At 42.3% G+C, this 12,723-nt stretch overlaps 1 protein-coding gene across 2 annotated transcripts in view; it reads right to left on the minus strand.

Moving 5' to 3' along the window:
- The window catches only part of COL4A1 (collagen type IV alpha 1 chain), a 118,517-nt gene that overhangs the window by 94,517 nt on the left and 11,277 nt on the right, over positions 1-12,723 (minus strand). The window lies entirely within an intron of this gene.

The raw sequence follows: 12,723 nt of genomic DNA on the forward strand, positions 1-12,723 counted from the left end.
TTCCAGAACTCCTAACCACTGAACTGTCTATATCCATTTACCCTAGGACTTTATAGCCCATCTGTATGTACTCCTCCATTCTGGTCTAACTGTAGACCTACACAGCTATTACTAAATCAAATAGTAATTTAAATACCCAAACCCAGTAAAAAGAAGATGAAAAGCTGCAGATGGGGGTCCGTGTTTAAAACTATCACCATCCTCTTATAAACAAGTTATTCCAGCAGCTTTTGGGGCTATAGACTTTGCCAGTTAGGTATGAGCTTGAGCTTTGCAGGTAATGTGGAGCTAAAATCCAGGAAAGTTTGTGATAAATCATCTCCCAGGTGTCTCAGTGCACAAACCTTTTCACCCTTTGGAATCTTTCCTGCAATATGAGGCAAAAGATGGACTTTCACAACCTTTGGGCTTGAAGATTTCTTTTTCTCCTAATGATGGGTACAGCTCTATATTTATTTAGATCAGGTAAATCTTCTGTTAACAAATTGAAAAGTAAATCCATATCACTTGCTGGACTAATTCTCTAGCTACTTAATTTTCACCGAATTAGAGCTCCATGGCCCCGGGCAGACATTATTTCCATTAAGCAACGGGTAATACTGCTTAATGGAAACTGTCATGTCACTAATGAAATCATTAGCAGCTTTACCTGATCAAGGATTGCAGAATTTACACAGAAGGAAAAGAAAAATATATCAGATGTCTACAACTGACAAGAAGAAGCATAACCACACAGAATATAATGTTCCTTTTAAACTACCATGTAAAGTAGGGAGGAATTGCAGTACATTTGAGAAGAAAAACAATTATGATATGCAAAAAGGCAAAGGAAAATGCACCTCAGTATAAACAACTGAAAGCCAAGCAGACACTGAAAATGAGTCATATTTTCAGAGCGTGCCTGCATGCACGCATGTGTGTGCACACACATATATATGCAATCAACAAAACAAACTGCAAAATGAGAAACTGTAAAGTACTACTTGGCTTAAACTGACATACAACCAAATTGGAACTAGACTTCTATGCAGGTGCACAGCTTAGGTAGAAGAGCAAAGACACCCCACATTGATTGCTTTGCATAAGGATTATTTATTTATTATTTATTCTTTGGTAGCACCTAGGGGCCAACCAAAAACATAGATTTATAATATTAGATATTGCACCCACAGAGTAAGAGCCTACCCCAATCTCAGAGAATTTACAATTCAAGTAGATGGGGAATACAGAGGGCAGGAGAAGGGAAATAAAACAGATATACAATGAACTAAGGGGCAACTGACAGATGTCATGTTAGCAGCACATTTTTTGAGGGAAAAGGTTGGTGTTTGGGGTGGGGGGGTTAATTGTCTGTGTTGAGTTCTACTAGGAGGGTATCAGCTACATGGAAAGGTGAAAGAGAAGAGAAGCCGCATAGAAGCAACATGGCCAGAGAAAAGCCAGGGAAGGGAGGGAGTAGAATATGAGGGTCAGGTAGAATCAAACTGAGGTGGTGAGGACATGAAAGAGGGGCCATAAGAAGATTAAACCAGTCATCACAGGTAGGAGAGAGAAAAGTGTAAAAACCAGCCTGATGGCCAAGGGTTTTGAAAAGTGATGCTTTCTATGTCTATTCCTAAAGCATGAGTTCCTCTGGCCTACAGGATGGAATCTTCCTGGAATTTCCTTTCTTCCCCAAACCCACATGCTTAGGGGAATGGTTTCAGTGGGTGCATCTACATGAGATGCTAGCAATGCAGTAACCTAATTCTACTGCGTAATACCGTGCAAGGCAAAACCCATGCTAATACGCTACTGTGCAGTTAGCATCCTTAAAAAGCCATGCATCAACGCTACTGCACAGTAGCACCAGTTACTGTGTGTTAAGTTTAGTACTTGGTTATCCAAGTACTAAACTTAATGCGCAGTAACTATAGCACATTTATGAATGTGTAGACAGACCCAGTGCTCCCAAAGAGATGCCATCCTGTGGACCTATGTCCAAAGGGTTCTCATGAAAGTTGGATGTGTTGTAGTCCAAGTCCTGCCCCTTACTCCTCCCTTTAGGAGGAATTTTTTTTTTTAAAAGAAGTGAAAAAATCCTCTTTCCTGACATACTGGTACTTGAAAATGGGGCATGTGCCTGGAAAAAAATTCTGTTTTTCACCAAAATATTTGCATTAGAAATTATTTAATTAGAAATTCACAAGCAGTCCTCATACAAACTGTACTTCTAATTCCATATATTTTCAGGAGGCCAGGTCTCCTGGTTGGACAGCACCCACAATCATGTAACATTTTGAATATGGAAAGCACTACATCTTGGGACCTCTGACCATGACACATCATAGGTTATGAGACATCTAGGCAGCATTTCTAAATAAAAATACTTAATTTTGGACAATATATTTACTTCCTCAAAAAAAAAAATTCCCTGAAAAGCACACAAACCAACATTATTTAATCAAAAAACTAAACCTCTGATAAAGTCTTTTTTTCTTTCAGTAAATGCTTAAAAGTTATGGCCACTACTGTTACCCAGGATGCCTGCTCAAGGCTGTTGGTTGCTAGAATCTCAGGGAAGGTAAAAGATTACACACACAAAAGAGAAAAGAAAACAAAAACAAAACAAGAAAGTCTCTAGTCAAAAAGTACAAAATCTTAACTCTAAGACTGACCTGAAAAAAACTTTTTTTTTATGAAAAAAGGTCATGATCCAAGAAAAGACTTCCAAAGAAATGTGGAAGTCATTATTTTAAAATCTTTGGAGGTTATCTGAAATGTTAAATAGATTACCACGGTTCTAAAACTTTGTGTTTTGGCTGCCGTACTGGTACTCCAGTAACAAGTCTATCTATAAAAACAGATATAGTATAATTTAAGAACAGGATTTTACATGGAATCCTGGATATTTGCTCCCGTGACCTGCTTGGAGATGGAGAGGAGAGAGAGATGACACAGTTTACCATTGCTCATGAAAAACATAATGTGCAACAAGAAGAAAACTAGACACTTTGACACCAAGGGTAGGGACAGACATTCAAAAAGCCTGAGCGTGAATTGAGTCTAACCTGCAGAGAGTGAACTGGTTTGCAAATGGATAGACATTCGGCACATGCCTGCAGCGGCTCAAGCCAGAAGCTCGGAGGTGCTAGAGCAGCCCTTCCTTTCATAGGGAAACTGAGCTGAGGAGGGGGACATGGCCTGCCCCAGCAATTCCCTGACAGCCAGGAGCAATCCCGGCACCCAGGGCTGCTCAGCCCCAGAGGGGAACTTTTCCCCCCCGTCCCTTTCCCCCACTGCCGCGGGGCTGGGAGGAGGACCCTGTTTGGTGCTGGGGAGGGGGCTCCATGAGGCTGGCTCACCCCAGAGGGGGACTCTTCCCCCAGTTTCTCGGCCATCACTGTGGGGTGGGGAGGGAGGGGCTGTATGGGGTGCTGCCCAGCCCCAGAGCAGGACTCTTCCCCCCACTTCTCCTTATCCCCCAGGACAGAGGCAGGCTCTGTTCCATGCAGGGGAGAACTCATCTCCCTCCTCTTCCTCCTAGAGGGGCAGCGGGAGCACAGAGCTCAGCTGGGCAGGGTGTGGGTGTGTGAGGGAGGCTGAGGGGTATAGGGATCCCCACACACTCCCCCATGGCATGCAGCCCCCATTCCCTGGCAGCAGCAGCAGGAGGAGGCAGGGAGGTCAGGGCGCTTGTGCCTAATGCAGGCATGGCTCTGGCCAGCGCTGCGCGGAGGAGGGAGTGGAGTTTGCCTTATCCCCAAGGCTCTGTTCCCCATGTCTGTAGCTCCAGCCCTTGAAGCAGGGGAAGCCATGCACTAGAGCCTGCCATCTCCCCAGCTCCCAGCTGCACTGAATGATTATAGGAGTAATTTCCATTTATATTAAGACCCTCTTAAAGGCTCCTTTCCAGTGCTTCATCTCATCCAAGGCTATATTGTCACTTTCCAATCTGCTCTGTGTAAAGTCGATGTGCTGTAATAACCCAGGAAAGGTCAGAGACTTGTGACTCAGTCAAAATTTCAACCTTGATCCCACTCTCGGAGGTTTGGGAGTAAGTGGGTGAGCCAGGGGTAAGTGGGCTCACCCTTTTGACTTAAGCAGTGAGTAGTACAAGTGCCAGGGCTTCCTCATTTTGTCCCTCCCTACCCACTTTCTCCTTAAGTAAGGAGCCCCAAATCCTCCCTCCCTGCTTCTCCCAATGACTGCAGTCAATCTAGGACCAGGACCAGGCAGTGAGTTAAGGGCAACTTACACTTTCCTGTGCAGCCAAGTGAAATTGGGGACAATCTAATTGCTAGTGAATCCATGCAGCTCAGGAGGTTTGCCATCCTACCCCCTGCCCTAGTTATTTGATCCCGCTTCGTCTTAAATAAATGTTAAAAAAAGAAGCACTTGTGTTCAGATTGTATATGAGCAGCGTACCAAGGAATTTCAAGTGAAGTAGTGTCCCTAAGGAACACATGGGGAAAGCTTCCAACATCTTTTGTAGACCGTGGGCTCAATGGAACCACTCACACCGTAAAGTTCTATTCAGTCTGTCTACAGATACTCATTGTTGGGCAGCAAAAAGATAGCTTGTTTAGAACTAGCTCAGCGATCTCAGCACAGGTGATGTGTGCCTCCCGAGGCTGGGCGACCACCCACAGGTGGTGACACAGGCATCGGCAGCAAAGGTGGACCAAGCAGGGAAGTGCCAGCAACACTTCTTGGGGAGGGGGAGGGGCACCATAGCTCTGCTTATCCATTGCCTGAGCGCTCACTCTCAGGGGGTGCACCAATGCTCTCAGGGGGTGTATGTGCACCCCCTATACTTCACCTATGTAGCTCAGGGACCAGGAGGATCACTACAACCATGTTAACATAAAGGTCTTCATGAGCGAATTTACTCTTTTCTTAGCAGGGTAATTTATCCCACACACAGCTCTGTCCTAACAATATTGGTTCTTTGACCTGACCTGGCTCACTCAGAGCTAGCTCTGGTTAACCTACACTATAGTGCCAACATTCTCACTAAATACGAGTTTTCAGAAAGTAAACAACTTATGCTACAACAAAATGCTTAAAACCTCTCCATAATTTTCTGTTCTATTTCTTTGTTCACCCAATATATCAAACAAATAGCTCAACATCTAACTCATATACATTTATCCTGGGAACTGGAACAAGAAGAAGTGACACAATAAGTATTTACACAATATAACTTGGCAAGCACCAGAAGACTGCTGCTCTCCCGCTTATTTTCTCTTAAGTATTCAGATCTCTAGTGACTATGTACAAAGGGCACGAGAATCTGAGTGTAATGGTTACATATAGGGTTGTTCCAGTTCCAACATCTACAGCTGCAAAATCTTCAAAAGTAACACTTAGTTGGCTTTTGCTACCAAGAATTAAATTCATAAAGCTCAAAAATTAAAATAGATGCAACCAACACTATGTAATCATCTATCTGTATCTCTATTGTTTCAATGTATACCAGAGGAAAGAAGAGAAAAACTCACTACAAGAAATTTAGACAGAAAGCATAAACTTTGTATTAAGTGAGGTGAGAGGCTGCTTAAAAAAATAAGTACTCGTTACATGTTGGATAAAACTGACTGATAAGATTGCTTTTTACAGCCCAGCCCTTGCACAATACATCGGCATGTCCTTGCAACACTGGCAAATGTAGAAAGTCAAAATTATAAGCAAATTAACAGCCCTCTAGAGAGAAGTTAGCACATTAAGAATAGAACCACACAGGTTGAGCTGACTGGCACTATCCCTTCCAAATTAGCTGTGAAACAGTGTTTCATACATAGAACAACTGTTGATCATTATTCAAGACAGTTGCATGCAGTAAGTACCAGGCTTACTCAAATATAAGGGGTCATTATGGCTTCTGCAGGGGGCCAGAGCAGGGTAAGAGCAGCCCTGGACTGGGCTTCTCCTGTCACGTGCAATTTGCTTCCAATGGAGGCGCACATGTAGATGTGTGGCCTGAAGTGCTTTAATGAGCCTGAATTTCCTGTGAAGAAAATTCAGGCATATTAATTGTATGCGTAGACATGCCCAGTTTGTACTACATATAAATAAGTACAAAAGTGCTGTTTAAAGTGTGTTTATGGCGTATCTGTTCTAATCTTGTAGCAGTTTAACAAAAAGGTATGATATATTATTTCTGCATGAATTAAATCTATGGTTATTATATGCAAATTACTACAGATTTCTTTATTTTGAGGTCAGTGTTTTCAGATGTGTTCTTGAGTTCCATGTGCTCAGGGAGAGCAGGTCTGACAGTAAAGAAGCAGAGAAAGGGGTGCAGGGGGAAGAAATTGGGGGTAGGCAGGTGGGCAGAGGACAAGGGGGCTATCTGACCCCCAGATTTTATTTTCCCTGCTGTAGCAAAAGAAGATGGACAAACTCAAGGCAAATCTCCAATAATTAGATTCTATACTTGGAAAATTATAAGAAATTTATACATTTTCCATATATAGAGTCTAATTATTGTGAGGGGGGGTGTCTTATATTTGAGTAAATACAGTTGTTTTGTTGGTGCATTTAGGTAGGAAGGAGGAAATACTCAGATACTTTTTCATACTTTTTAGGCTAATCACCTTTGGGCAAGGAGATTTACATAGGTTTACATAACTGAGAATACACTTATAGGCTAACATTTTTGAAAAACAGGAGACCAAAATTAGTATTCTATATGCATATTTAGACATGCAATTGCAAGATTTTCTAAATTACTTAAAAGTCTGTCTACCCAGCATAATGTAATATCAAGCAGAGATACACAAGCTAGCTCTGAATGAGTTAATATACCCTCCTTTTCAAAAGGACCAAATTTGTCTGCGTGGAGGCCTGAATTAATGTGGTTATACTACTTCTCACTAGGGGTGTGCGAAGCAGGTAGTATTTGATCTGGACTCAGCCCGATTCAAGAGACAGCGATTCAATTTGCTGATTCAGATCACTGTCCTGCTTCAATTCAGCTGAACCTGAAGATTCGATTCTGATTTGGAAAATCAGTGATTCAGCCATAGACACAGCTTTATATGATTTTTTTTTTATGTACCTTGAGGTACCAGGCGTGGCTCATGAACACTGAGATGGTGGGGCGGATGGAGCATCCCACAGGAGTGCAGGGGGTGGTGCCCTGCATGCTTGGTGGCGGACCCCTCCCCCACACCCTCTGGCTCAGCAATTGGCTGCGGAGGAACCCTGGGTGCTCCCAGACCCAGAAGGCACCAGTTGCCAAGCAAGGGGGGGAGGGGGAACCTGTTCACTCTGCAGCGGACTCAGAAGTAGACCAGAAGTACATCTGGATGAAGATTACACAGCTCCTCTAGATAGACTGTTCCAATGCTTGACCACCCTCCTAGTCCAAAAATTCTTTCTAATCTCCCACCTAAATTTCTTCTGATGCAGTTTGATGCTATTGCTCTGAGTTCTGACCACTAGAGCACTGGTCACCAACCTGGAGATCCCAATCTAAAGGTAGATCCTGGAGCCTCCTTTGGTAGATCCTGGGTTGGGAGGACAGATGGATGTGCATGCATGCACACACCCACTATCCCAAGCCCTAGCAGGTCAATCTGTGAGGAAGAAAAGGGGTGGGGGCCAAATCAAGGCCCCTATGGAGAACAGCTAACCATGCAGCCCAGCCAGGAGCAGATGAACATAAGTGGGGCCCCAGTCCAGCTGAGTGGTGGAAGGGTTGGAGTCCGGTGGGGGGGCTCTTCCAGAGGTGCAGGAATGATAGCAACATGAGTCACTACTCATTTCTTCATTCACAATATGTCAGTACATGCCACACAATAAATATTTTTTTTAAGTCCTTTCACAAGAAAAACAGATTTTTAATACACTGATTACTTAGCAAGCAATTCCTGAGAAGGATAACAAAAAACCTTAATGGAAACAAATTATTTACCATAAGCCTTGAGGGTTACACTACTCATATGATTTCACCTACAGGCACTGCATTTTTCCCTAGCAAACATCTGAATGTTAACTATTTATTAGAAGAGTAGCTACAGCCTGCAGTTACTGTAGTCCAGATTGTGAAGCCCATCAAGTGAGCACTTACTCTGTGTTTACTCCTACTTTCTGCAAAGAGGATTATCATGCAAGTCCTGATCAAGGCCAAGCAAAGGCTCCCAAATACAATTGTAACACAATCACTGAAGGTGCTAAAAAAAATGCACTACTAAACATTTGAGTTTGATGTAGAGATGATAGCAGCTTGAATCAAAACTGAAACGTAGTATAGGCGACCCTCGCCACTCACAGGGAACACATTCTCATATCCCTCGTGAATGGCAAAATCCGCGAATAAGGCACTGCATTCATGAACACCATCTGCATTCATGAACCCAGTGCCCAAGGTGGCTGTGGGGAGGGAGGGCACGGCTGCTCTGGCAATGGCGGGAGTGTGGCGACAGCGGTGGCAGGAGCGTGGCAGCAGCAGGAGCCCCGTGGAGGCAAGCGCAGAGCTCCCGAGGCACTCCTTTAAGTGTATTTAAGAAGCAGGTTCAGCATTCATGAATATTTGAAACTGCAAATGCCAAACCCGCAAATAGTGAGGGTTTCCTGTATAATTCCATAGTAAACCATTTCTCTCTCTCTCTTTTACACAGAGATCTCCACTAACATTAAACTGACCTACTTGAAACATAACAGGGAAGCATCTATACCAACTTAGCATTTTTTTCTTTGAAAGCTTTATTAAAAATTGATTAACCTATTTTGAGATGAGTATTTTAAAAAGAAGGTGCTATGACTTCTTCTTAATACTTCATTTTAATTTTTATTTCCCTTAATTCTATTTTAGGACTATATTAGTTTTGGTGGATATCACTTTCGGCTTAAGTGCAATTATTAAACTACTAAAACCTGAAACCTTTCAGAATTAACAGTACTATAATCCTGTTTAGCTCTAGGGTATGTGTTCTAAAACCTACAGAGTTACAGTAGAGCCTTGTAAATCTCAATACAGAGTCAGCAAGCTCCATATAAAAGTTGAATTTAACCCTGTGTACCTGCATCCAGTTGATTTACCTGCATGCACTCTAATACATTGGTAATTTATGATCTAAATGCTTTTCAGTAGACTAACACATCTCACAATATAGAGTTTGTATGTTAAGACTATGGTCTGATCTCATTACTGAGTTAGACACTTGTCAAATCACTGGCCTTCATTTGCCATCCAGTTAGGCACATTTTCCACCAGTGGCTTAGAATAACTGCAGCAAAGAACAGGTGTTGAAAGCAGTTCAATTTAGATGGTTTTATTTTTTCATCCACAAGAGGGAGAGCTATGACTGAATATCTTACCAGATTAAAATTAAATAAATAAATTTCATCTGCTTGTCCTTAACTGCACCCATCTCTTACAGTATTTATTGAAAATGTAAAGTACAGGATCACTCAAAGAATTAATTATTGTTACTCCTATGTATTCACACAACAAGGGTATTTAAAGACACGTAAAATGCAAAACATGATGAGCTTTAGACTGTCTGTTTCCCAAAGCTGGAATTTATGGACTTGTGTAAGTTACAGAAATGGCAGTGTTAAATATTTGTGAAGCAGTTGTGCAGGAGCACTACATAAACCCCAGTGTGGAATCTGGAGCTGACCCCCTGCCAGTTTGTGAGTGGGACAGATCTATGTCCTTTCCTCAAAAGGAAGATCCTGAAGAAACTGCTGCAAGTAGAAATCTGGCTCAGCATTTCTGGAATGGCCAAGCTACACTAACTGAAGTTTGAAGAGGGAAGCAAGCAAGGTGGCCTGGCATGACCTGGGTAGATCCATAATCTTAGGCAGCCTTCTGCATGACTTAGGTTGGCATCCCATAAGCCAAATCCAGGCCTTGGAGCTTTTGGATCCAGTTCTGGACACGGGGTTATGGCAGCATTCAGCTACATTTTAGCTCTATTTGATGGTAGGGCATTCTCCCATACCAGGGCAGGTAATTATTTCGACTGGATGGCCGCTTACTGAGTTTTGGCAAGCCATCAAGGGCTGCATGACAAGCAGCCAGGGGCAGATAACTATTAATTTTCTAAATTTTTTAGGGACCCCGCAGGCCAGATAGAATGGCCTGGCGGGCCTCATCTGGCCCGCAGACTGTATTTTGCCCACTCCTGTCCCATGCCATGGTGAGGTGAAGCAATGGCAACAGGCAGTTCTCTCTTGCCATGCCTAGGAGAAATGATGTTAGCAGCAGTGTTCCTGCCCGCCTGCCCCTGCCTGACCGAAACTGGGTCATTCTGACCCCCAACCTAAAAAGTTTAGCAACCGCTGGCTTACAGCATTCTCAGGTGTAAGTTGTGCCCAGAAGCCTATGGCACCAAGGAACTGTTGTAGTTATTCCTGGATGCTGGAGAATATCTACCAGGGGCCATGCTGAGATTAGTATAAAGGCACTATTACTCATTCTACATGCCAAGGAATTCCCAAGATAGCCAATTCAGGCAGATTTCAGGTTGCCAGATCATTGTTTAACAGTTCATTGCCAGGCATGAATATCTGATCAGAGCAAGGTCATTTCCTTCATGCGCACTCTTACCTCATAGTAAGTGTAATGTAGCCTGACCCTCATTAAAACGGATACCTTATCTTACACACATCAAAGGCTAAAAGCATGCACATGGGTCATTACTATGGAATACAGGATGTGCTCTAAGTCTACACCCCAGTTTATTTCATGGTAACTTGCTTGTGTAGCTATGCACAGTTTCATAGCTATTAAGGATAGAAGGGACAATTATGTTCATCTAGTCTGACCTGTTTCCTGCACTGCTTATTTTCTCTACTAAGTAAGGAGCCACTACTGAACCTATTAAATGTGGTTATTCTATTCTATCAAAGGATCCTAAGCTTCTAATAATGAAGAAAACAGGGTACAGTTTTAACGACAGTGCTGTTCCGTTTGACATATTTAGTTTAGGTCCCGAATCTGCACATGCCTAAAATCAGTGGAAACTCCAGCACAAACCTTTGAATTATTCTGCATTTGGTATATTCTGTGTCTACTAAACAAAACTGGAACATTCTTGAGCCAGCAGATGGGACCTGTATGTGAGAAGAGCATGACAACCTTCTTGTCAAAATATTACTACAGAGGTTACCTGGTACGGTCATATCAAACTTGTTTAAAAAAAAAAAATCACAGCTGAAAACCTCCAGGGCAAAAGGAATCAGAACAGTAGTATAGGACTGATACACAACAAATTAGGAATAGAAAAGTGTGTTTAACAGACAAAAGGTGACAGAAGTACAGTTTTAGAAACGTAAGAATATTTATCTTGCTTTTCTAAATTCAATATTTTGGGCCTACTTGAGAAAGGATAGGGAACTTGAAGATTTAGGTATATTTTCTCAAATTTATCTTTAAGACTTATGCTGGTTGATGGATACGTGATTACAAGCCATTCTGACAGGGATTAATCCTTTTACCTCTGAGGATAAGTAATAAAAAGGTACACATAATGCATGTCTAAAGCATACTTGGGTTCTTGATTAAATGATCATAACTCAGGAGCTTCTTGGACTCCTTAGGTCCAAGAAGAGTTTAAAGAACATTGGCAAGAGGAAGGGCAAAGGTAAAAGCAATGTGAGAAAGGAAATTCCATTCGCTGAAGAAAAATTAAATGAAAGGGTGCTGTTTTTCCTGGGAAGATCATCTGCTTAGTTCATTAGCTCTGAGTAATTCTTCCTCTTTTTTGTTGTACATTGTGTTAAAACACTTTGCGATGTTGAAGAGCCAGTAAGTAAGGGGAGAAAATGTTCCACACCCTTGCTCCTTAATTACTGAACACAACTTGCATATGTCTGGATTTGGCATATCTTAAATACTCATCATATTTAAAAATATATATGCATAAAAACAGTTTGTATTTTAGGGATGATGATGATCACCATCATCATCATCATCATCACCACCACCATTATCACTATTATTAAGGTGTCAGAACTGAAATAAAATGTGACTTGATATATATAATTATAGAAAATATATATTTACCATAAATAGTAAAAAACATGGACTGCTCATCCTAGAAACTGCAAACTTCAGTAAGTTCTCACAAAGTAGTATTTCTTATCTTTAAGGCTACATAACAGATAGATATTGTTAGTCTAGACACCTCATTTGTTCTTTTAGGCCATGATGAAATGCCATTTCAAAATTTTTTTATAGTTGCAGAGCAGCAAGATAGCAGCTTCTGGATATAACGATAGCAAATCTCCTGCTTTTTCAGTCTTAAAGTATCACAAGGTAAACAGTTTTATGCCTCAAACTTTAAGTCAGGGTTTCATCTGTAGATCCTGCTGAGCCAAGCAGAAGCAGCGGAAGACAGCAACTACACAGAAGGCTATTAAGTGTGATGCCTATAGGACACTTGACAATAACCTACCATAGGCAATATAGCCGTGCAAAATTTCATCCGGTGTTTCATTTCAAAGTTGTTCCTAATCGTTTTGAGCTCAAAACAGCAAAATCAAAACAAAACAAAAGCCTTTGAAACAGCTTCAAAATGAAACAAGGGCACTCGAAATGTTTCGTAGCCAGGCTTACTTGGCTTCAGCGCCAGTCCCAGCTGGCAGCACCAGCCTCCTGTGATCTGGCAGGCAGATCAGGGGCCTGCACCCCTGGAAGGAGTCCGGCACAGCCCCTGCAGCCCTCCCGGGGGTGTGGCACAGCCCCCGATCTGCCTGCCAGATCACAGGAGGCGGGGGCTGCCCGCC

This window comes from Alligator sinensis, unplaced genomic scaffold, assembly GCF_000455745.1.
Source record: "Alligator sinensis unplaced genomic scaffold, ASM45574v1 scaffold288_1, whole genome shotgun sequence".
Taxonomy (NCBI): domain Eukaryota; kingdom Metazoa; phylum Chordata; order Crocodylia; family Alligatoridae; genus Alligator; species Alligator sinensis.